General features: G+C 39.5%; 1 pseudogene; it reads left to right on the top strand.

Moving 5' to 3' along the window:
- Positions 1–241: 241 nt before the first annotated feature.
- LOC127442718 (piggyBac transposable element-derived protein 4-like) lies at positions 242–24,631 on the top strand (annotated as a pseudogene).
- The last annotated feature ends 533 nt before the right edge of the window (positions 24,632–25,164 follow it).

Raw genomic sequence — 25,164 nt, 5'->3', positions numbered from 1 at the left:
AACTGACAATAAGAGACTGAAACTAGAGGGTATATATATACAAACAGATGACAGATGAGGGAACAGGGAACAGCTGAGGAAGATGGAGGACAGGTGAGAGTCATCAACAGGTGCATGCTGGGAATTGTAGTCCGTGAGCACAGGGGAAAACTAAACAGACACTGAAGTGAACTGAAGGTGAGGGGGAAAATACATGAGCAGTTCGTGACTGCCCCAAAGGGGCGACTCCTGGTGCCCAAAGATGGATGGGAAGGTAGGTAGGGACAAACTGACGAGGAAGGATCCGGAGGATGCTCAAGGTGCTAAGGGGAAGTTGGTGGATGATCAGGAGGCCTGGGAGGTGGCCAAATGGCCGGGTCAGGGTCAGGAGGCCTGGGAGGCGGCCTCATCGCAGGGATTGGGTCAGGAGGCCTGGGAGATGGCCACAGGGCAGGGACAGGGACAGGGTCAGGAGGCCTGGGAGGCGGCCACAGGGCAGGGACAGGAGGCCTGGGAGGTGGCCACAGGGCAGGGACAGGATTAGGAGGCCTGGGAGGTGGCCACAGGGCAGGGACAGGGTCAGGAGGCCTGGGAGGCAGCCACAGAGCAGGGACAGGATAAGGAGACTTAGGAGGTGATTTGGTCGCAGGAGGTGGAGACTTAGGGTGAGGGAGAAAAATGTAGACTTAACGCAGACGTAGACTCTAAGTTCAAGATGGCGCCAAGTATGGCTGCTGCGTTGCGAGCTCTGACCCAACATTGCAGTTTTTTTGTGTGTTTTGTCTACAGTTCTTTTGTTTTTTGTCTTGGATGTTGTCTGCCTTATCGTCTACGATAGACAAACACTTTTGGACATTGGTTATGCAACAGCACACTGAAAACCGGACTTTAAATTCCTCAATGCTGACCCGCTGTTTAAAAAAAACGGCAGCGGAGCCTTTTGTCTGGTCAGCCCGGTCGCAAACGCAGCCAGAAAAGGGGAAGGAGAGCCGGCGTTCTCATCAGACAAAGACGTTGCGCAAATCGACCCCCGCTACCCAGTATTCTACTGGCAAATGTTCAGTCTCTGGACAACAAGCTCTGTGGGCTGAGAGTGCAGATCTCTTTCCAACAAGAGACGAGGGACTGCTGCATTATCTGCCTTACAGAAACTTGGATGTCTGCAGAGATTCCAGACTCAGTCATCGAACCCGTGGGGTTCTCCATACACCGAGCAGATAGAGCGAAAGACCTCTCAGGTAAAAGCAGAGGTGGTGGTGTATGTTTTAAGATCAACAAATCCTGGTGTGATCAGAGGAACGTACATTCTATCAAGTCTTTCTGCTCTCCTGATCTGGAATTTTTCATGCTTCTGTGTCGACCATTCTGGCTACCGAGGGAATTCACAGCGGTCATAATCACAGCTGTGTACATCCCGCCACAAGCCAACACAGACCGGGCACTCATGGAACTGTATGGGAGTATAAGTGAGCAGGAAACCACGCACCCTGAGGTCGCGTTCATTGTGACCGGGGACTTTAACAAAGCCAATTTCAAATCGATCGCTCCGAAATACTTCCAACACATCAGTTTCAACACACGAGGGGACCAGGTTTAGGACCATTGCTACTCTCCCTTCCAGGATGGCTACAAATACCTCCCCCGCCCATCATTTGGCAAATCGAACCACTCTTCCGTTCTGCTTCTGCCAGCTTACAGACAGAAAATGAAACAGGAAGCACCCACCCTCAGAACGATCCAGTGCTGGACGGACCAATCAGATTCTGTGCTACAAGACTGTTTTGATCACGCGGACTGGGAGATGTTCCGTTCCGCCTCTGATGACGACTTCGAGGTATACGCTGATAGCGTAACGTGTTTCATCAGTAAGTGCTCAGAGGACGTTGTACTGACCAAAACTATAGGGATCTACCCTAACCAGAAACCGTAGATTAATAGTGATGTTCGTGCGGCACTTAATGCGTAGACCTCCGCTTTTAATTCCGGGAACGCAGAGGAGCATAAACAAGCCAGTTATGCCCTCCGCAAAAATATCAGAGCAGCCAAACGCAAGTACAGGGACAAGATTGAAGGACAGTTCAACACCACAGACTCTAGAAGCATGTGGCAGGGAATTAATATCATCACAGACTTCAAAGGGAATAAAAACTCCACCGTGAACACCGCTGCCTCTCTGCCGGATGAGCTTAATTCTTTTTATGCTCGTTTCAAGCAAAATAACACCGCCCTCATGGAGAGAGCTCCCACAGCTGAAGCTACAGAGGTTAGTTCACTCTCCTTCTCTGTAGCGGATGTAACCCGATCCTTCCGATGGGTGAATATCCGTAAAGCTACAGGTCCAGACGACATTCCAGGCTGCGTCATTAGAGTGTGCGCGAACCAACTGGCTGGTGTTTTTACAGACATTTTCAACCTTTCCCTCTTCTTGTCTGTGGTCCCCACATGCTTTAAAACATCCACCATTGTGCCTGTACCAAAGCAATCCAAAATCACTTGCTTAAATGACTGGCATCCTGTTGCTCTGACCCCCATCATCAGCAAATGCTTTAAGAGACTAATCAGAGATTACATCTGCTCTGTGCTGCCCACCTCACTGGATTCACTGCAGTTTGCATACCGCAACAACCGCTCCACTGATGATGCCATTGCATCTACACTACACACTGCTCTCTCCCACCTGGAAAAAAGGAACACATATGTGAGAATGCTGTTTGTAGACTACAGCTCAGCATTAAACACCATAGTGCCCTCCGAGCTTGATGAGAAACTCCGGGGTCTGGGCTTAAACAACTCCCTGTGCAGCTGGATCCTGGACTTCCTGTCAAGCAGACAGCAGGTAGTTAGAATAGGCAGCAACATTTCCTCATCACTGACCCTCAACACTTGAGCCCCGCAGGGCTGTGTTCTCAGCCCACTCCTGTATTCCCTGTACACACATGACTGTGTGGAAACACATAACTCTACATAACTCACAGTCAATCTATGGGCTACAACAGTAGAAGACCACATTGGTTTCCACTTCTGTCAGCCAAGAACAGAAAGCTGAGGCTTCAGTGGGCACAGGCTCTCAAAAACTAGACATTTAAAGACTGGAAAATATAGCCTGGTCTGAGGAATCTCGATTTCTGTTGAGGTACACAGATGGTAGGCCCACTGCAGCCTCAGCTTTCTGTTCTTGGCTGACAGAAGTGGAACCCGACATGGTCTTTTGCTGTTGTAGCCCATCCGCAAGTTGTGCATTCTGAGATGCTATTCTGCTCACAACAGTTGTACAGTGGTTATCTGAGTTACTATAGCCTTTCTGTCAGCTCGAACCAGTCTAGCCATTTTCCGTTGACCTCTCTCATCAACAAGGCGTTTCCTTCCATAGAACTGCTGCTCACTGGATGTTTTTTGTTTTTGCCACCATTCTGAGTAAACAATTGACTGATTAGATAATCGCATGAATAAGTAGGTGGACAGGTGTACCTAATAAAGTGGTCAGTGAGTGTATGTTCTGTTTTAATGATGTTTGAAATAAGGAAATAAACGGAATAATAAATATAGTATTCTCATATAAATAAATATGCTCTTCAATTTTTAAAAGGGGGGTGATAAAACTTCCTTTATCTTTTTTGTTGACATCAACAACAAAAATAAAGTCTTTTGATAAATACCCTTATACTTGAAAACGTCATGGTTACTGGTGTAACCTCCGTTCCCTGATGGAGGGAACGAGACGTTGGTGTCGATGTAGTGACACTAGGGGTCACTCTTGGGAGCCCGAGACACCTCTGGTCTTTGATAAAAGGCCAATGAAAATTGGCGAGTGGTATTTGCATGCCACTCCCCCGAACATACGGGTATAAAAGGAGCTGGTATGCAACCACTCATTCAGGTTTTACGCTGAGGAGCCGATATAAGGTCCGGCCATTTCAGCGGGTAGTTCAGCGTTGTGGCAGGAGGGACCAACGTCTCGTTCCCTCCATCAGGGAACGGAGGTTACACCAGTAACCATGACGTTCCCTATCTGTCACTCACTCGACGTTGGTGTCGATGTAGTGACACTAGGGGTCCCTATACAAAACGCCACAAGGCTGAACTGTGTTACGTGAACTGGCGGTGTGTGGTGGGCAGACTTGCTGTGTGCCTCATAGCCAGCGCACCAGGTCGACAGATAACCTCCCCCAACATAGTTATGAGTGTCGAACGGCCCTTTTTGGGGACAAGTCGACTACCCAGAGATAGAGACAGGCTTAACCCAGTCGTGGCCTCTTTCCCCTTCTGTTTTTCCACTCCCTAAAAAAGAAGGGGGATTATCCGACTGGGCCGCCAGGTCTAGTCGGGGGGTGTCCCTCCCAAGGGGAGGACACCGCGGAGACCACACCTCGCCCCAAGAGAGGGGGAGATATTTAAGTGGAAGAATACATCACATGGTCTTTCCAACCATGTGGAGAGCCTTCAAGGTAGATCCTGCCCAATGGGGGAGGAGTTACTACAACATGGAGACTGGGGCAGAGGGGCTCTGCCCAAGGAAGACGCAGTTTGCCAGCAGGGAAACGAACTAGCGGAAGATATAGATCGCATGGGGTTAGCCTTACAGGGAACCGCCACATGCGGAGCACCTACCCCAGAACCGGGCTCATAGTTAGCGCGTGTACTGGGCCGGCAGCGAGTCTCTCCAAAAACTCAACTGCCACAGGGCTCGGAGGAAGTCAACGTAGATGGGGTGCGGGATCTTGAGCCGCGCTGGGGCAGGATAAGCCGGCTAGCATCCATCTACTGCTCTACCATCGAGAACTGCTGGGCAAAGTCCTCGACGGTGTCGCTGAATAGGCCCTCCTGGGAAATGGGGGCAGCAAGGAATTGTGTCCTGTCGGCCTCACCCATCTCGACCAGGTTGAGCCAAAGGTGGCGCTCCTGGACCACTAGTGTGGCCATCATCCGCCCGAGAGACCGCGCCGTGACCTCCGTCGCTCGGAGAGCGAGGTCGGTCGCCGAGCGCAGTTCCTGCATCAATCCCGGGGCGGAACTACCCTCGTGCAGTTCCTTTAGCGCCTTGGCGGACTTGCAGGAGAGCCATTGCGTGCAGGGCGGAGACGGCTTGTCCAGCGGCACCGTAGGCTTCGACCGTCAGAGATGACGTAAACCTACAGGCCTTGGACGGGGGCTTTGGGCACCGCGAGCGCCTTTATCCACCGGGGGATTGCCGAATATCCCTTGGCCGCCCCACCATCGAGGGTAGTGAGAGCAGGGAAGCTGAAAAGATCGGGACTGGGCAGTAAAAAGTGCCTCCCGCGACCTTGTCAGTCCTTCATGCACTTCCGGGAAGAAAGGAATGGGGCGGGGCGTGGCTTTGAGCGGTGCCGTGAGCCCAGGAACCAATCACCGAGCCGCGAGGGTTCAGGGAAGAGCGGTGAAATCCACTCTAACCGACGCTCGCGGCTGTCCGGGAAAGCATGTCGTCATCTCCGCGTCAGCCTGTGACTGGGCGATCGACCCCAAAGGGAGGAGCCCAGCTGAGGCTTCCGACTGGACGAGCCCGCTCTCTGATGCTGCGCTCGAGAGCTCATCACTTTCGCGGGCTCCGAATAAGAGGTCGAACTCGCTGTGAGACGAGCCGGCTGACTCACCCGGAAGCCCGCTCGGGGCAGACGAGCGTGCTGGGGAATGGGAGGTCCGCGGGGGGATACCCGGCGGAGGCGGTCCCATTGGGGTCCCCAAATCGCCCACAGTGCTAGCCGCGCTGGCCTCAAACCCGTGGGTAAAAGGACCGAGGCGGGAGCCTCTGGGGTGGCACGCTTTCTTACGAAGGCGAGCCGTGACCGCAACGTTGCCATGGACATATTCTCGCAATGAGAACGTGACCATCCACGAATGCTGTCTCCGCGTGAGCAGTGCCCAGACACGAAAGACAGTGATCGTGACCGTTAGAAGGCGAGAGATAACGAGCACAACCAGGAATAACACACAATCGGAAAAGCATCTTTAAAAAGACGTTCCGTGTGTGCGCTCTTTTAGAGAAATATATACTCTTTTAGAGGGGAAAAATGCTCTTTCAGAAAATATACTCTCTAGTTTTTCTGCCGAAGCGCCCAGGGGCGTTCTCTGCAGTGCAACAGTGCAGAGGAGGGAGAAGCCGCTGAAATGCGCCATCAGATCCAGCAGGTGAATGAACAGTAGTATTCAGCTCAGCGAGCATGACCGTTCGGCTCCGAAGAGAAAATCTGAATGAGTGGTTGCATACCAGCTCCTTTTATACCCGTATGTTCGGGGGTGTGGCATGCAAATACCACTCGCCAATTTTCATTGGCCTTTTATCAAAGACCAGAGGTGTCTCGGGCTCCCAAGAGTGACCCCTAGTGTCACTACATCGACACCAATGTCGAGTGAGTGACAGATAGGGAACCATGAACAAAACTATGCAAGATAAAAGAAAATCCGACCCAGGATACATTAAATACAGGTTAATTTTTTTACTATGGTTGGTCGCTACTTGATGTCCAATGTAAAATCTGGGTCACAAAGCAAAACCAGCTGAGAACCACTGGTTTAACCACATTAAGCAGAAATAGGAGAAAGTATTTTACATTGCAAATATTACACTTGATCTGCAAAAACAAGAACAGAATTTCAAATAAAAATACAAAGAAACTAAAGTCCTTGTAAACAAAGTCCTCTTAAATGTATCTGTTGTGCTTCTATTGTGTGATGCAACCTTTTTTTTTTACCTCAAATAAATGCATTCTCTTTTCCACCAACTTTTTATTAGTGTAACTAAGTATGAGCCAAAAAGAGCAAAACATTATTGTTTATGATAATGGAATCTTTTTGAGAAAAGAGTTTTCTGAATACCTGGCTGTTAAGGGGTTATAAGGGAAAGGCGGAGGCGAGAACCGGCTTAACGATATAAATAATATTTAATTAAATAAAAAGACACACACAAACACATGCCAGGCAGCTGCCCGTAATTCTCTCTCTCTCAAGCTGCTGTCTCCGGTCGCCTTTTATCCCTTGCTTGCCTCATCAGGCTGATTGGGGTCCGGGCGTCCATCATTCCGCCCGGCCCCGCCCTCCTCCGCGCTATACTGCCACTATTCATGACTGACTTATATAAAGATGATTAGCTTGTTTTGTCGTTTACCTCACTTATGCTCTTCATGTTTTCAATGGCCAGGGCCTTCAATTACTTTTCTGAATAAATACCCTAGTCAGGAAATTGCAGTTATTACAAAATAAAATCTGCTATTTCCACTTCCTAAACATTAAAGTACTTAGTGAAAATGTATAGACTAATCAACACCCTTCTGTGGGTCAGCAGCAGACAGTTACCAATCAAAGTAACCAAGGTAACTGAAAGGTTTTTTTTTTTTTTATCTTTGTTGAAAACTTGGGCTATGTTCTGAAATGCATAGGCTATTACACTCACTTTTTTTTTTTTTTTTGCTGCTTGTTCAGTTTACTTAAACAAAATGAACTAAAGCAACACAATTCTAGAACATTTTGTCACAACTTCATTCAATATGTTCTATCCATTTAAATTTGTATAATGGAAGTTTACTTAATCCATTTGAGTTGGGACTACATTTATACTATTTGTGGTGTTAATGTAGCATTAATGAAACTGGGCATTTCCATTTTCCAGTATGCTTTGCATGGGACACGACAGGGAGAGAAAATTTAAAAATTAAGTGTTATTTTATGTGTTGTGCAAGATGAATATAAAGGAGCATACTTGTTAGTGTTTAATGTTTTGTTATGTTGTGATTTAGAAGGGTTTCTGTTATGCTGGAGTTTTGGGGTTACTGTTATGGTGAAGAGTGGAGTTTGAGCTAACGATGAGGAAAGGTAGATGTCATACATTAAATTAATTGCTTGCTTCATTAAGGTAATGCTGTGCTAGCCATCGTGTATTTAGCATGCTAACATTAACTTTCACTAGTTTGTACATAAAGAAATAATATAGATTTATTTGAGTTACATTGGACTCATTCATGAAACACGAGCAGAATGAATTTTTGTGTAAACAGTTCGTAAAGCCGTTCTGACGTAATTTTTCTGATTCATGAAAGTTTTAGTATTTTCAAAACGTTAGTCAGTACAAACTAAATTTACACCTGCACCCAACCATGTGTAAATCATGCATAAGACATCCGAACATGACTACATTTTGATAGAAGTAAAATTTAAGAAGTAATGAAAAAAAAAGTATTAAGATTTAAAATGAGTGAAATTAACCTTATATAAAATAATAATAATAATAATATAACATTTCTTTGCTGCTTGCATTTATTTTTTCAAAGTATATATTTTTTCAAAAATCTGCTTATTTCCAGCAGAAGTTCTTGATGTGGTTTTGTGTTTGATTTTCTCCAAAAAAAAAAAAAAAACATGACTCTAACATGACTGGCTGAACTTTTTTATTATTATTATTTAATATAAGCTGACAATGTGCTCAACTGAATCAGAGAAGGTGGTGGTCTTGTCGGCATGAACTGAACATTTTTTTTTTACACTAAAGCTTCATGTCAAACCATTTTTTATTGACCTCTTGACCTCTTGGACTTGGACTTTTGTGAATTAAAAATAATTCACAAAAGAACCTCTGATGACAGCAAATGACTGTAAGTTCCTCACTTTCTTTTTAGATGTGAGTGTTTGCTAAATCAATATTTTTTTTTATGTGAATGCACTCCATTAAAAAAAAAAAAAAAAAAAAAAAAACTTTTATTACTATTTGCATATGTGTTACAAGCTTCCTATTCTCATTTACTTGCGAGTCTGAAGAATTATGATATATTAATTGTGAATGAACGTGCACACGTTCTCTATTTACGAATGTTTGGAATTCACTAACATACACAAGTTGTACTAACAAATCTGGTGAGTACGAAGCGTTTGTGTATCCGGTGGAAAGTTTTCGGGAAGGTACATTTTTATGCAAATTACTCTGAATTTACTCATATATTTATGAAAACTTCATGAATGAGGCCCATTGACTTGTCTTATTTTGTTGGGTTTATCCAATTCAACTAGGTTCTTTCTACACAAAATGTTTTTGTTGAGATTACATAGTAATTTTAAGTTTAGAAAACTTGATTCAAACACATGGAACCACTGTCCACGATTGAATCTAGCTTTTTTTTTAGTGTACCATACTACTCGTTCTTACACAAAATTTGATTAAAAATGAAAAATAACTCTTATTTTCAAGATAGCTGAATGACACTTGCTGAATTAAACAAGTAAAATAATGAGGTCATATGACAATGTAGCATACTACTCTTTGAAACATTTAACATGGACTGTTTTTACTTTCACTTAATATTCAATACATAGTAAGCTAGTATTCCATTCTGAAAATAGCCTTGGTTGATAAAACTGTTCAACAAGTTTTGTGTGTGTGTGTATTATTGTTTTTACTTCTATTATAACTCTGGTCTTTTAATGCCTTTGTATAGAATATTGGTGTTCTGTATGTCTTTCTAATAATGTTATTCTGATTTCAAACAAAACTAAAAATAAGGCAAAATACATCTTTATTCCAACTGGTTTGCTGTGAGCAGCATTGCCCCAAGCCAACTCTACACATGACTGTAAGATTTACAGTGGCACAGTGGGTGCTTGCACAGTTGCCATAGAGATATATCTGGTATCATAGCAATTCTGTTGCAGCCATCTTTGATCCACCAATCCAAATTGCCATGGTTCAGTGGTCTGACCGTCTCATTCTAATTCTATGCACTTCTCTATGAAACTGCAGAGTTTAGTCATGCACTTACTTACTGAATTTACTGTAAACCATATGAACTGAAAAGACTTCAATAATAAAACCCTTTCTTTTAATCTAATAATTATTATTATTTTTATTGACAGAACATTAAAACTCTAATGAGCTTGAAAGCATCACTGGTGAATTTCACATTTGTCTGTATGGGACAACTGCACATGTTTAGATGCTAGAAGAAAACAAAAACAGCTTCCATCTGCAATGTTGTTAAAATAAAAGTGCTGTGTTTCTTTAATGATAAAGATGCCTTAGGCTGATCTAACATTGTCATAGGTTAGCGAGAGCACTGTGTAAATTCAATTACAGTACTGTAATCATGCATAAGCATCTAGGACAGAATCACTCCCACACACCTAACATATAACAAAGCTCTTCAGACTGCCAGTATTCTTGAAAATGAGGGAAAATTTTCAGCCTAGCCTCCACTGGGTGACTTACTATTAATGAGTTTCAGTCGAAAGAAACAAATAACTGCAATGTTACAAGAGAACATCATATTTTATCTGTCATACTTACAGCAACTAGATTTCAAAAAGGATACTTTTCTGATATAATAAACCAGTAGCTTTTGTCGTTTTCATAAACAAGTGCACATAAAAACTATTCTCAAGTGAGTCTTTTGTTTTGCAGGCTTTGCATCGGTTACTTGTCATATGTACAAGATGCAGGTTTTCTAGATTTTCATACACTACTGGTCAAAAGTTTTGAAACACTCATTCTTTATTATAATGTTTTTTTTTTTGTTGTTTTGTTTTTTTTGTTGTTTTTTTACATTTTAGAATAATAGTAAAGTCATCAAAACTATGGAATAACATAAATGAAACTATGGGAATTATGTTGTGACTAAACAAAATCCAAAATAAATCAAAACTGTGTTATATTTTAGCATCTTCATAGTCACCATTTGCCTAGAATTTGCAGACATGAACTCTTGACATTTTCTCAACCAACTTCTTGAAGTATCACCCTGGGATGCTTTTTTAAACAGTATTGACATCTATGTTGGGCACTTATTGGCTGCTTTTCTTTATTATTTGGTCCAAGTCATCAATTTCAAAAACTTTTTTTTATTTTTATTTTTTATTCAATTTTAGTTTTATAATGAAATAAATTAATATTGTGGCACAATTATATTTTTGTCTACAAAACAAATTTCAAACATTTAAGCATACGCCTTCAGATCAAATTTTTTTAAGATCATGAGAAACATTTTAGTCAAGTGTTTTCAAAACTTACAGTGTACATTGAATTGGATTAACCCTCAACATCAAAATAACTGTCCACTTTAACAGGTTAGTGCCAAGTTAATGCCATTCTTTCATACAGGTGTCACTGATTCATATATTATTAATGCTTACTATAAATTCTGATGTTCATGACCAACAGAAGCAGTGGTGTCTCTACATTAGGGGCAGGCTGGGCTGCACCCCACCAAATGTATGTATTATTTTGAGAAAATCTATAATTATTAAGGTCTGTTGCGTTAAAGCCATTTAATCATTCTCATTTGCTATGCATGGGGCTAGCCCATAATCCTCAGTGGTAATATGGAGAACGTAATGCACATGTGCAACAAGCGTTCAGTGATAGCCTACAGGGGCACATTTGCCTTTGCCCCTTAGCGAATCAAAAGCTTTGATCATATGTATGTCAAGCTGACATGGTCCTCGGAATTGACCGCTCGAGTTCAGACCTGCATAGTGAACTTCCTTGGCCATTTTTAAAAGATAATATTATTATAATGTTTTGCTAGTTGGATTAATTAAAGCACATTGCTCATTATTTTAATGAAGTGTATGCCATTGCTTTGAGATGTTGTTGATGTATTGGTTTGTATTAGATTGCAATAACTGCAAAATAATCAGAGTCTTTCATTTTGATTAGTTTTGTAATACTGTTCATACGAGTGAGTTAGTGAGATAATGTGCACAACCTTTGACAATTTGCCTATATCTGGTTTGCTTTCAAGGTCACTTGAGCTTTTTGATGTGGACGTGCATGTTTTAGAGGTGTTTTGTGCTGAGATGAAATTATTAGTGGTGTCTGGGGTTGCACTAGAAAAAAATTTTTATCCATCAGTCTGACGTGCTGAGTTGTAAAATTTCTGTCATGATCAATTTTTATCTGTCATACTTGTTTTAATTTTAACTATGGCTAGATTCAGGGGCGTAACATCCATTATAATGGTGTATTCATTACATTGGACAGGCATATGTGATATATTTTTTGACTCCCCAAGGTGTTTTAGGGTGAAAATTCTACCTGTCAGTTTTTTTTATTTGACTTTGCCGTTTAAAGCACATACTGTACATACATGCACGAGTCCACAGAACTTTTTTTAGTGTGCCTGATATCAGCATAAAGTGTCACAGATGAGAAGCACACACATGTCTGAAGCTCAGTTAATACATTTACTCCACTAAAATAACTGAAAATTCTGCTCTAAACATAATGTTTGCACTTATATTAAATGCAAGTATAATTGACAAATGACTATGTGCTGCTTTTATTTTGCTTTCTTTTTGTTATACTATACTTTGTTATATATTTTTTTTTTGGGGGGGGGGGGGGGGTGAACTATCCTTTTAAAGCCCCTATTAAATTGCTTGAAAAGTTTTTTATTTTATTATTATTTATTTATTCTTGTTTTGGTTTGGTTTTTCTCCACAATTTTGATGACATACAGTATTTCCTATTAAAATAGTATTAAAAAGTTTGGGGCAGGACATGTCAAAGGGCTTGTCCTTTTTTTTTTTTTTTTTATAATTAAAAAAAAAAATGTATAGTCAGTAGCATTTAGATTACATCACAGCAGTGAACAATAATTTGCTATTGCTATTACTAGTCAGAAGTAGGGGAATGTAGATAATCTGCTAACAAATGCTTTACATATCTAGCATAACCACACTGCAGTATACAACATTAAGTTTTTTTTTTTTTTTGTCAACAGTAGAATGACACACTGAAGTAGGCCGTGAGGCCAAAAAGTCTGTGTTCTCCTTTACTGTGAGATATAAATAAAATTGAGAAAAAGGAGTGCAGATCATCTTGTTTTTGAGACTGTTAAAAATGTACACCCTCAACCGGTAGAGCGCAGTGATCCCATTTCTTTGATCAACAATAAAATATAAAATAAAAAACATTACGATTTGTTAAATAATACACGCTTTAACCTTTAAACGTGCTGTCCTGACAAATTAGACAGCTGCCAGTAACTAACCTATGATTCCTGCGGCAATTCTTGGAAACATCTCAACAGCTGCGTTTTAGAGAGGAGTTTTAAATTAGTCAATGTCATGCTGACTGAAGGCACAGGCAGACTGTGATCAATTCACTTTTCTCATTGTTTCACATGCAGTCCTGCCAATGCCAATAATCCAATACAGGCTGCAGTCACAGATGCACTGTGACAAAGGAAAATAGCCAGAGAGAAAATGGGTGGAAAAGAGTGTCAAACTAACTTAACTCACACAGTATCACAGATGGGCTTTGAAAGAGTCTAATTAATTAACACCTCAGTTTCATACCAGGTCAACTAATGTAGGATCAGTACATCCTAGTTTAAACTGAAAATGTCTTTTAAAATTCAACAATGGCTGAATGACTGTTAATTTAAAGGAACTGTAAAAAAAATTATACAGCATCTTTAAAGTCCCAAGGTAATCCATTCTTAGTGACCTAGCAAGGCAAGGACTTTATTCCATGATGTCAGCAGTGTTGATAAAAAATCTGTGATTCAGTGGTTTGTTAGAGACTGTTGAATAGAGAGGACAGCCACCAATAAACTACACTAATCACGTGAAAGCAACCTGAGCATAGAAGATAGAGATGCTACTACTGTATATTCGGCAGGAGTGACAGAGTCAAACTGGCATAAGATATTTAAAAACATTAGTCTAGAGCAGCATCCATCCAGTAATGAAATTGCAATTATTTACTCTGACCATGCCATTTTCAGATTTATCTTCCTCCTTATGGTAAATGACTCTTTCACTACTGCTAGTGAGTACTAGTGTCAAATGTGATTACTGCCATCTACTGTTCAAGAGCACTGCATAGATGTTTTGATTGTTGTTGGATGACAAGTGAGACCCCCAATGCTAGTGAGTTCTCTATATAAAGGCTAGGAGTTGGGCATCGTCATTTTGCCAGATATAGTAATGACAGTTGTTTTATGGTAGTGCATATGTACATGTATGTGGTCATACTACATGACCTTTCTGCTATATGTCTATGTATGCTTGTAAGCCTAAGATCCATATTCAGGTTCTTGCTGTGCTTGTTCACTCATACACAACTCCTCATAAAATGAATTTCATATATGATATGAATAAAAGAAGATGAAAACTGCTTATTTATTTAAATCAATTTACTTTACTCCTTTTTTTAAACTTATCAGAGGTCCCAAGGGTCTGCTCACAGGGACAGATCCAAATTTAAGTAATTTTTCATTGATAGTCTTATATTGTAGCCGCTGCAACTGCATCGAGACAGTGAGTTGAACATGAGAACCAAATCAGTCTGATTAATTAATTAATCATTCAGACTGCTTTTGCAAACCACATTAATCGATTCATTGAAAAGACCCAATGCAAAACAAACAAACAAAAAAAAAAAAAATATTCATTCACAAAATCGGACATTATTTACTTTTCTCATGAACGCATCAAATAGAGCAGTAAATTCCTCAAATTGATGTCTTCAGAGGATTTATATAACACATGGACAACTTTTATGATGCTTTTGCTTCCTTTTTGATACTGCCCATGTAATTGCTTTTGTAAATAAATGACCAGCATTCTTAAAAAAAATAAAATAAAAAATAAATCACCTTTTGTGTTCCACGGAACAATAAAATAAAGTCATTCAGGTTTGGAAAGGTGAGTAAATGTTGACAAAAGTTTCATTTTTGGGTTAACTGTTCCATATTGAGAAAGACTTGCCTCAAGATGCTTTTTTTTCTGGTTAGAATGTTTTCAAGCAGGTAGTCTTTTTCTGTCAAATACAACTTGCATTGCACTTGTACGTTGTAACCTTTGCTGAACCTATGACTGTAAAATGGTTTCTGTAAGTCCATGACATTAACACAATGCACTCGTGGCTTTCTGTATACTCCTCCATTTTTGTGCCTTGTGAATCAGGTTGTTCATTAATAAAATAGATTGCATTTTTAAATATCACTGGATAATTTTTTCAAACTGAATAAATATAAAATTAAAGAAGTGCCAGTAGAAGTAATAAGTAATACCTTCTAAGTAATACATTCAGTAGTAATCTAAACAGTTTTTGAATGTAATTTAATTTAATTTAATACCTTCTAAGTAACACATTCAGTAGTAATCTAAACAGTTTTTGAATGTAATTTGAATGTAATTTAATTTAAAACTGATATTTTGTATTTTAAATATATAATGCTGTTTCATGCACTCCTTCTTCCCAACCCTTAATATGGATGTGTAAGCAGTGCAATATAAAGGGAATGAAATTTGTTCATTGAAAAAATGGAGACTTTGACCTTCACCCTTGTTTGATTATGTTTGTGCCTGAAGATTGGTTAAATATTTGACATTGCTTGACAAAGCCAACATACTGTTATTCTACAGTATATTTATTTATTTTTTTCAAAATCCCTAAACCAAAACAAATTTCTGACTGTAACTCCTTGAGCTTTCAAGCTTGGCACAGACCTTCAGACTGTTCTGACTCGGGTTGTTATAAGGTGTGTTTGTCTTAATGCAGCGCTGCACAGACCGATCAGCACCATACTTGAAGCAGTGCATGTCAGTTAGAAATTTTGTCAGATTTGAGATGGAGCCACCACCGCGTCACCATGACGTATGCCATCGAAGTACCGCAAGAAGCGATTCGAGAACAGCCGCCTGGTTCATCCACAGCAGTTTCTCCAAAGCAGCTGTACGAGCGCTGAATGACCACACAGCTTATTCATACAGACTCATAATGTGACAACGGTGACACATGTTTCCAAGGGCGTAGATATGGCTTGAACATTGGGGAGCTTTTATTTGACTTTTATTTGACTTTCTTTTTGTACACACAGCAGGGCACTGTATTAAGTAGCACATAACCCTTTCAAAAGAACAATGTTTCTAATTATTTTATGTAAAATTCAACCATCTGTCTATCTGAATTCCACTTCATCTGCAAACATTGTGTGATCTTCAATGACTGATGTAGGTTCAGTACACGACAGGAAGTGTCTGGCTTGACGGCTCTATTTTCAACTCCTCCCCCGACTGCAACCGGCAAATCTCACCAATTGGTTAATCGAGATGCAGTTCAAGTCGAACACACCTACAGTCTCGCGTAGCCAGACTTATGACTGCGGCATATGTCTGGGCTCTATAGCAGCTTCAATTGGCCAAGAACCGCCCATTTAGACAGGAAAAGCCATTTAACTGGCATGTTAAGTGACCTATCACAGTCGGTTTTGTCATGATGGGGTGTTTAGGGGTGGGGTTATAGAATATGTATACCATATTTAAAGACAGACATGGGGGGAAAAAATTATTTTTATAATGGCCTGCGAGTTTCCGTGAGAATATGGAGAGAAAAGCAGAAAATGTGAAGAGAGTTTAAGTTCAGTAAAGAAAACCTCAATATAAAGAATTTCACAGACATAACAAAGTAAACAATGCAGAAAATGCAGCTCAGCTCGTTGATATCCGCTTCACTTTCTGCTATGTACCTCAAACGAAACCTGGCAAACTCAGGCAAATTCTGTGATTATTTTGTCTCAGAAGCGCTCATTCTATCAACTCAGAACCGCGTGAACACAACTCGGCTTCCAGGCAGACTGATAAAATGTCCTGTGTGCCAACCAGCCAATTTTCACACATGGGCAATCAAAAATCCCATAGACTAACATTAGCAGAATGTTAAAATGGCCAAGATTATTCAAACTCCTACTAACCAAAAATTCAAATGTAAACAAAGCCTTTAATTTGCTTTAATTATTACTTTCTTTCTGCCCACCTGTCTGCCTGTCCTGTTGGTCTATTTTTTTCTCCTCATATTTTTAATGCATGTATCTAAGATCTATATTTCTATAGGTTTATTTATTGTATGATCTAGTTTTTTGAGTGATTCCTCTCTATGTCATGTGACTTATGTGGTGTTAATGTTGTGGCGGGGTGAGCAAGAGACAGAAAATTGGGTGTGGCATCAGGCCTTAGAGAGGCATTTATTTTAAATAATAAAACAGAAAAGGTATGTCCATAGGGGAAAGTGTCCAAAACAAAGGGGAATCTGGCATCCTCGCGGTAAATGGGACTACAGTATGTGTGGGGTCCGGCGGCCACAACACGCTCCCCTCCTTGGTCCGTGGCGCAAGGGGCGGCGGCTTCTTTAGAGTGGCCTGGCTTCTCTGGGCCGCAGCGTGTGTGGGGAATGGTGGCCCGGCATCCTGGCCATTTGGCCGCGACACGACACATCTAATTTGTGCCGGATCCTTCCCACTCTGTGCCTGGACCTGCGAGGACACCAGCATGAAGAGGTCTACAGATATGCAGTACAGGTGTTGTCAGTCACACTCATGGAAATTTACCTTCCTGCAGAGTTTAGTTCCACCCCTTGCTCAACACATCTGTCTGTAATTTTCAAGCAAACTCACGGACTTTGATTAGCAGCTTCAGTGTTTTTGATTAGAGTTTAAATTAAACTCTGCAGGATGGTAGATCTCCAGCAGCAGGATTTAGCACCCCTGGAATAGCTGGACACTCATTAAAGCATTACCTTTTACATAACGTTTTAGAACATGCAAAGAAATTCTTGGCTAATTAAAATAAAGGTGATTATAATGCAGATCAGATGCAGGTCCCCGTGCCTCTCATTTAATCAAGACAGCAAATTAACTGGTAATTTCTCTAAGGTCGACTGAGGAACTGCTGAGGGACTATAAATTTGTCCAGACCTTTGCCCTTCTCTGCTGCCCTGAATGCCACTGTAAAGGCCAAATAAACATACATTTTAAATCATAATTTTAAATCATACAAAATGGTTACATTGTTGGTGTTACTTTCTTATTCAGGACTGATTTATATACTACATGGCCAAAAGTATGTGGTCACCCAAACACCAGACTCATACTATATATTCTTGTTGAGTATTAATTTCTGAAAAAAAGTTACTGATCTCTGTGGTACACCCCAGTAGATTACAGGTGCACGATCTTCCCTCACTGCTACTAGGCTTTTCCATAAGGTGGTAATTTTAGAGGCGAATTTGCAAAGCAAAATATAATGGACCGAAAACAACAATAACGATATTTTGGAACTAAACTTTGGAAGATGAATATTTATTATTGAATTTTTAATGATTAAATGATCAATTGAAAGATTCACAGCTTAAATATACAGCCAAATGAAATTGCATCCCCAAAAAATTTACTATTAATACAATGCTTTTTTTTTTTCAATGAGGGCAATTCAGCATTCTTTTCTGTGCCAAAGACATTTGTCATTAATATACTTCCATACACACCATTCTACAGAAAATGTTTTGTCTAAGGAGATTAGCCCAACCTGTTAATAAAGGGCATGTCCACATACTTTTGGCCATGAATTCTATTTATATTGTTTGCATAGTCTTTTAAAATGAATCTGACTGTGACTATGGGTTTCTCAGGCATTGCTATAACATCAGAAATTCTACTCCACATGGCTTGCACTTTACAAAACTCAGCAAAGACGTTTATATTTGTATTCCATTACATGCACACTTTGTAACTAATTATGATTAGAAGGTAATATTTTTTAGGTTTGCACTACCCCAACACTATAGTCAACAGCATTCATGTAACAATTCTTGCTGAGTAAGAGTGCTACAGGCTGGCAGTGGTTGGTGTTGCTCCCTAACAAAACATTTGAGAGGCTGCAGTTATTCTGAGGGAAAAGCAGTGTGCATAGCCCAAGTAATGTTATTATGAACCTTCCCATAGAACCACCTGAAATTGCTATACAGAGATGTTTTTCTTCAACCTGAAGAAATCCAACTATTTTTGTCTTCCACAAGCACTTACTGTAATTAATCCATAAGCATGAACAAAAGCACTTCCTATAATTAAATCTTTTACAAATTATCTTTCTCTTTTTTTCTCTACTTTGCTGCAGTTACATGTCTTGAAAATTGGTATTGGTACTGCTAATAAGAACCCTTACAGGGAAGACACCATAGAAGTATACAGTTCGTTCAATATTTGGTCTTAAGGTTCTACATCATGTCTAAATTCATGTTTTCCAGAGTTTATTGTCCACTGGAATATTTTATTTTTTTATTTATTATTATTATTATTATTTTGCATTAAAAAGACACATACAAAATACACACACAATCCCATAGTGAGACTCCTATTTATCAGTAAATGATGGAGGAACTTGTTCCGAGAAAGACTATTTTAATGCTAATTTATTTGTAATCCAGATCAATTGAAATTAAGATGGAACTACTGAATGTTAAGTCATAAGTAGTTTTTGTATGGCTAAATATCATTATCACCAAAGCTTATTGTGTAACATAACAGTGTAACATTAATGTGTGTTTCACTAATTTATGGATCTGTTAGTGTGTGTGTGGTCACATTGGTCCCAACCAGTCTTTAGAAATTACCCAGAATAGAGTACAATTTGAAATTAAGTAAATGTATTAATTGCATTAAATCTATGTGATTGGCTTAAACATATTTAATGAATTACATTTATTATAAATACTGTAAAACTATGAATTCAATACTCATTGAAACTCAAAGGACTCGAAAACATCTGTTCTCTAAAGTTGTTCATACGTAAAAGGTTTTATTTTTTTATTTTCCTCTCTCCAACCTTCTTAAATAATATTGCATCTCTGTATACCACAACTCTCTGTTTGCTGAACACAAGAATAATAGAGATAACAGAATGTGCTTTTTGCCATAATTCTGAATAAATGCCTTTTATTTTTGTATTTCTTCTGTTTGCCCTTTTCAGCAGTAGCAAAACCTTTAGCCGATGAAATCTCTTCCCTCAAGCTGCCCATCTGCCAAGTGTTTCTCTGCACTGAATGTTCAAGGTACTCTTTTGACACTTCTGAGGATCACTGGTTAGGTGTAATTTCTTCTGTATAAACATGAAATGCCCAGAATAGTTTCATTAAAGAGATATTATGGTCTGTTTGACTTTGTTCACTTTGCACAGTGCACACACATCTGATTTGGTTTTCAAATGGTTTTCAAAAACTATTCAGTGCATAGTGAATTTCACATAGATATATAAGGAAGAGGTGAAGACACATGAGACACGGTTCCAGACAAAATTTCACACTTTGTATAACATTACAAACATGCTATGACCCAAATAAAAAAAATTAAAAAAAAAAAAAAATTAAAAAAAAAATACTTGAAATACAATCTGAACATTCAGACAGAGATGAGATTAAAGATTCAAATCTGATTTTAACCAGATTTCAAACCTTGTTTTGGTGTGGTTTGATCAGATTTGAGTCGGATATGACAAAAAATAAATAAATAAAAAATAAAACAACTTCTGATTTTGTCTAAACATAGATTTCAATCCACTTCTCAAGTGTTGTCTTGAATGGTTAGGGATCTTATTTACCGTAACGATGCAGTATGGGTTGAGTCCCAACAGACCCATAATTGCCAACTATTGATTTCATTACTGGTCATTCAGTAGATGTAAATATAGGGTACAACGGGGAAAAAATGCTAAATAGCATAAAAAGCTACCACACTATTTTCCAAAACACTTGTCACTATGAACAACAAATTTTACCTCTTCCATGAAATCATTGACTGTAATGGCTAAAGGTAGATTTTGAGTCAATTTGATCTAATATTTAATATTTTTTTTTTAAATGATGTAAATGTATTTAGTTAATGAATATCCTGGAAGTTATCACATTTGTTTTGTGACAAAATACTTATTTGTAATTTTCAATTTTGTTCAAGGTTATTATATTAAAAGAATTTCAATAATTGTCCAATAAGAGAAAGGAAAGCATTTGGGGTAAAAAGCCCCCTGTTGCAGGGGCTTAAGGCCTCTATTAAACACATTGGTTTTTCTAAAGTTGGGTGAATAGATTTGTTCTGAAAATTTTTCAAAGTGGGCTCACATTGACCGATCCAATCACAATGAAGATTAATTTGTTTATAGAATACTTAAAATGTAATGAAATGTCAGATGTGATTTAAATGAATAAGAAATGGTGCACCCTTTTCTGAATTGGTTAATTTGAGTAAGCATTATCTTAATTTGCTCCTAAAAAACATCTTGTTATCTCAAAATGAAGTTGACAAATTGTCCCCTATAACTTTAGCCCCATTGTACCCTACATAAATTATGTTTAAAATGTTGGTGGGTTAAATATGCATTACTGTTTCTTGATGTCTGGTAATTGCAGTAAAGTGCATTATGAAAATCTGATCCTTTTCTCCAGTGGAATATTAAGCATGCAATTGCTCAAGCGCTTGAGGCATTGAAGACCACTGATATTAAAGAATGGTTTGTCAGAAGACCGTTGATGTCAGTTTGCTCTAACTAACATGCCCATAGGCTTACTTGAACATTCTTCAAACATTCCCCAGCTTAAGTACAAAATCCTGACAGCAACAAAACTCACTGTTGGCCTCTGGATTATAATATCTGTTCTTTATTTTGATTAAGACTTTCATAACAGAATACCCTATAGAAATGTTTTAACATTCTGTAAAAACAACAGTACAATAGGAAACAGTACTGTGTCTCACTCTTGGTAGGTGGTATGTTTTGAAGTCATGTTATTTGACATGTGCTATCTGCTTGTAGTGCTGAGAGCAGAACTGTAGCTCATAGCATCCCCTCTAAGAATACTCAACATGGCTGATGTTTGCAGCCTTCCACTGTTAATTACTATAATTACCAGCCTAGCTGATGGAGGTACAGATTACCAAAATCATAATTTGCACACTGCATAAAATAACACTGGGTTCACATGTGTATTCATGGGTATAACTTGACAACATTAACATAAATCTAAAGTTTTTTAGTTTTTACAATTAAATACCTTTTTTGCTGCATTAAAGGGATAGTTCACCCAAAAATGAAAATTATCTCATCATTTACTCAACCTCATGCCATCCCAGATGTGTATGACTTTCTCTCTTCTGCTGAACACAAACAAAGATTTTTAAAGAATATTTTAGCTCTGTAGGTCCTCACAATGCAACTGAATGCATACCAAAATTTTGAAGCTCCAAAATGCACATACGACTCCTGTGGTTAAATCTATATCTGCACAAGCGATAGATAGGTCTGAGTGTGAAACAGATCAATATTTAAGTCATTTTTTTACTATAAATTGTCCTCCCTGCCCAGTAGGTGGTGATATGAAAAAGAAGAAAGTGAAAGTAAAAGTGGAGATTTATTGGTAAAAAGGACTTACATATTGATCTGTATTTCACCCACACCTATCATATCACTTCTGAAGATATGGATTTAACCACTGGAGTTGTATGGATTACTTCTATACTGCCTTTATGTCCTTTTGGAGCTTAAAAGATTTGGCACAGATTCTTCTGAAATATTCTTCTAAAAATCTTTGCTTGTGTTCAGCAGAAGAAAGTCATATACATCTGGGATGGCATGAGTGTGAGTAAATGATGGCTTGATGTAAAGTTCCCTCCTATTATCTTTGGGGTCAATTTGACCCCATTCAATGTTTAACATCTCTAAATACATGATTGACATTTTTGCTTCTTATTTAATGACTTTTCCTAATTTAATGGGGACAACTGGGTAAAAATAAAATTAACATGATATGTTTTCAGTGTCCTGTACACATTTTGTAGCGTCAGTGTTCTTTGGGGTCACTTTGACCCCAGGCTGTTTTAGCTGTATAAAACATATAAGAAACATCAAAATTTTACATACATTTGTTTTGGTTGTTTTGGATGATATTGAGGTCACTATAACATGCAATTTTATAATCTACAAAAAACTTCCCTCTGCTTTAGGGTCCTAACCTAACATAACCATACCTGTAGTGTTGCGAGAACCACTGATAGTTCACATGACATGGGGGAGGGGAAAACATAATTCCCATGTGGACATTGATAGTTCACCCAACATAGGGGAGGAGCAAACATATAAAAGCTTGCACAGCAGCCTCCAAAACCATTTTTCTTGGTGCTCTGTGGGCTCTCTCTTTATGCTCTCTCTCAATTGAAAATGACCTCTAAGCAAAGGTTTTCTGTCAATGAGGTTTTGTCACAGTTCTTTGACAGTTAATGTGACATAGAGGAGAATGTGTCTGAGACAGATGATAATGTTGAGGAGGACCCTGATTATGAGGCATCCTCTTCTGATGAGAATGAGACTCTTAGTGTGTCTCTGAACCACCAGCAGACACATTACCTTCCAAAAATGGAAATTTGTTATGGTCCCTCTCCCCACTTGAACGACAGGTTAGACTTAGCGCTGCTGTTGTCATCAAAATGGTTCCAGGCCCCACCAGATACACTGACAGCCATGTCCAAGACATAAAATCAGCATTTGAGCTCTTCGTAACACCATCAATCAAAAAGGATATAATTGAGATGACAAACTTAGAGGGGAGGTGCGTGTATGGGGACAGTTGGAAAGACTTGGATGTGACCCACTTTCAAACCTACATTGGGTTGCTCATTTTGGCAGGAGTGTACAGGTCAAAAGGAGAGCAACAACAAGCCTTTGGAATGCTGACACTGGAATGGCAATATTTCCAGCCACCATGTCTCTAAAGACATTCCATGTTTTCTCCCATGTCATACACTTTGATGACAGAGAAACAAGGCAGGGCCGAGGAGAGCGTGACAAACTTGCAGCAATACAGGATGTATGGGATAGAGGGTCCAGTGATTACCCTTTCATTACAATCCAGGCCCCCACATCACTGTGGATGAATGTCTGGTTGCATTTCGTGGGCACTGTCCCTTCAGACAATACATACCAATTAAACCGGCTAAATATGGTATCAAAATATGGGCAGCATGTGATGCACAGTCCAGCTATGCCTGGAATATGCAGGTGTACACTGGTAAATCCCCTGGGGAAGCACCTGAAAAAAATCAGGGCAAGAGGGTGGTACTAGACATGGCTGAAGGACTGAATGGTCATAACATTACATGTGATAATTTTTTCACATCGTACACCCTGGGTGAGGAACTGCTGAAAAGTTACCATGTTGGGAACAGTGAGAAAAAACAAGTTGGATCTTCCCTCTGAGCTTTTTGCGATGAAGAACAGGAAGGTAACATCTTCAATGTTTGCCTTCAATGGCAGAGCCACTGTCGTCTCCTGTTGCCCCAAGAAAGGGAAAAATGTCCAGCTGATGAGCACCATGCACAAAGATGCTGTCCTGAGCACCAGAGAAGACAGAAAACCACGAATGGTCTTGGACTACAATGAGACAAAGGGAGGGGTTGATAATCTGGACAAGGTCACAGCCACCTACAGCTGTCGCTGCATGACTGCCCTTTGGCCCCTTGTCATTTTCTTCAACATCATTGATGTGAGCACCTACAATGCCTTTGTATTATGGAGTGAAATAAACAAGGATTGGAACAGCGGAAAACTGAGTCGAAGGAGGATTTTCCTGGAGCAGCTGGGTTACCTGCTGGTGAAATGTCATATCGAGAGAAGACTGTGCCTTCCAAGAGCATCAACAGCTGCTGCAACTGTTGTGAAGGACATCCAAATGGAGACACACAACCCAGTGTTTCAAACTACAGGCAGGAAACATGGCAGGTGCCAGGTCTGTGAAGGTCCCAACAGAAATGACTCCAAGACCAGCAACACCTGTGTGAAATGCAAGAAATACGTCTGCAAGGAGCACGCACACACTCTCTGCACATAATGTGCACAGCAGTGCAGACAAAAGGCTGGACTGTACCTTCTGGTGGGCTGTAGGAAAAATAATATGCTTTTCATATTCTGTCTATGCTGTTCGTATTCTGTCAAATTAATTTTGGTGACTACATAACTACGTAACATAACTTTTTTTAATCTCACACATACATATTTGCATACATAGCACTTACAGTAGAATAGACCAATCCCTGACACAATGCTCAAATTAACTTTTTATAGGTGTTTTTTGTAAATAAAGAACAATTATGTGTTCCTTACTGATGTTCTGATGATGATGATGATGATGATGATGTTCTGTTTTACAAATAAAATCCTTCTAAATGTTTGAAATTGTGTTTGTTTTTCCTGGGGTCAAATTGACCTCGAACATAATACATGCCATATCCTTGATAACAGAAATTGTTCTTCTTTCCAAATGTTATAAATAACAAAAATCTGTATTTAGAAATAATATAAAGCCATTAAAACACCAAAAAAGATCTTTCTTTCCAATTTTGGTGAGATTTCATTCAGTGAGAT

The sequence above is a fragment of the Myxocyprinus asiaticus genome, chromosome 6 (genome assembly GCF_019703515.2).
Source record: "Myxocyprinus asiaticus isolate MX2 ecotype Aquarium Trade chromosome 6, UBuf_Myxa_2, whole genome shotgun sequence".
Taxonomy (NCBI): domain Eukaryota; kingdom Metazoa; phylum Chordata; class Actinopteri; order Cypriniformes; family Catostomidae; genus Myxocyprinus; species Myxocyprinus asiaticus.
Note: the sequence above shows the minus strand (reverse complement) of the source record. Positions and strands in the feature narration are given on the sequence as shown.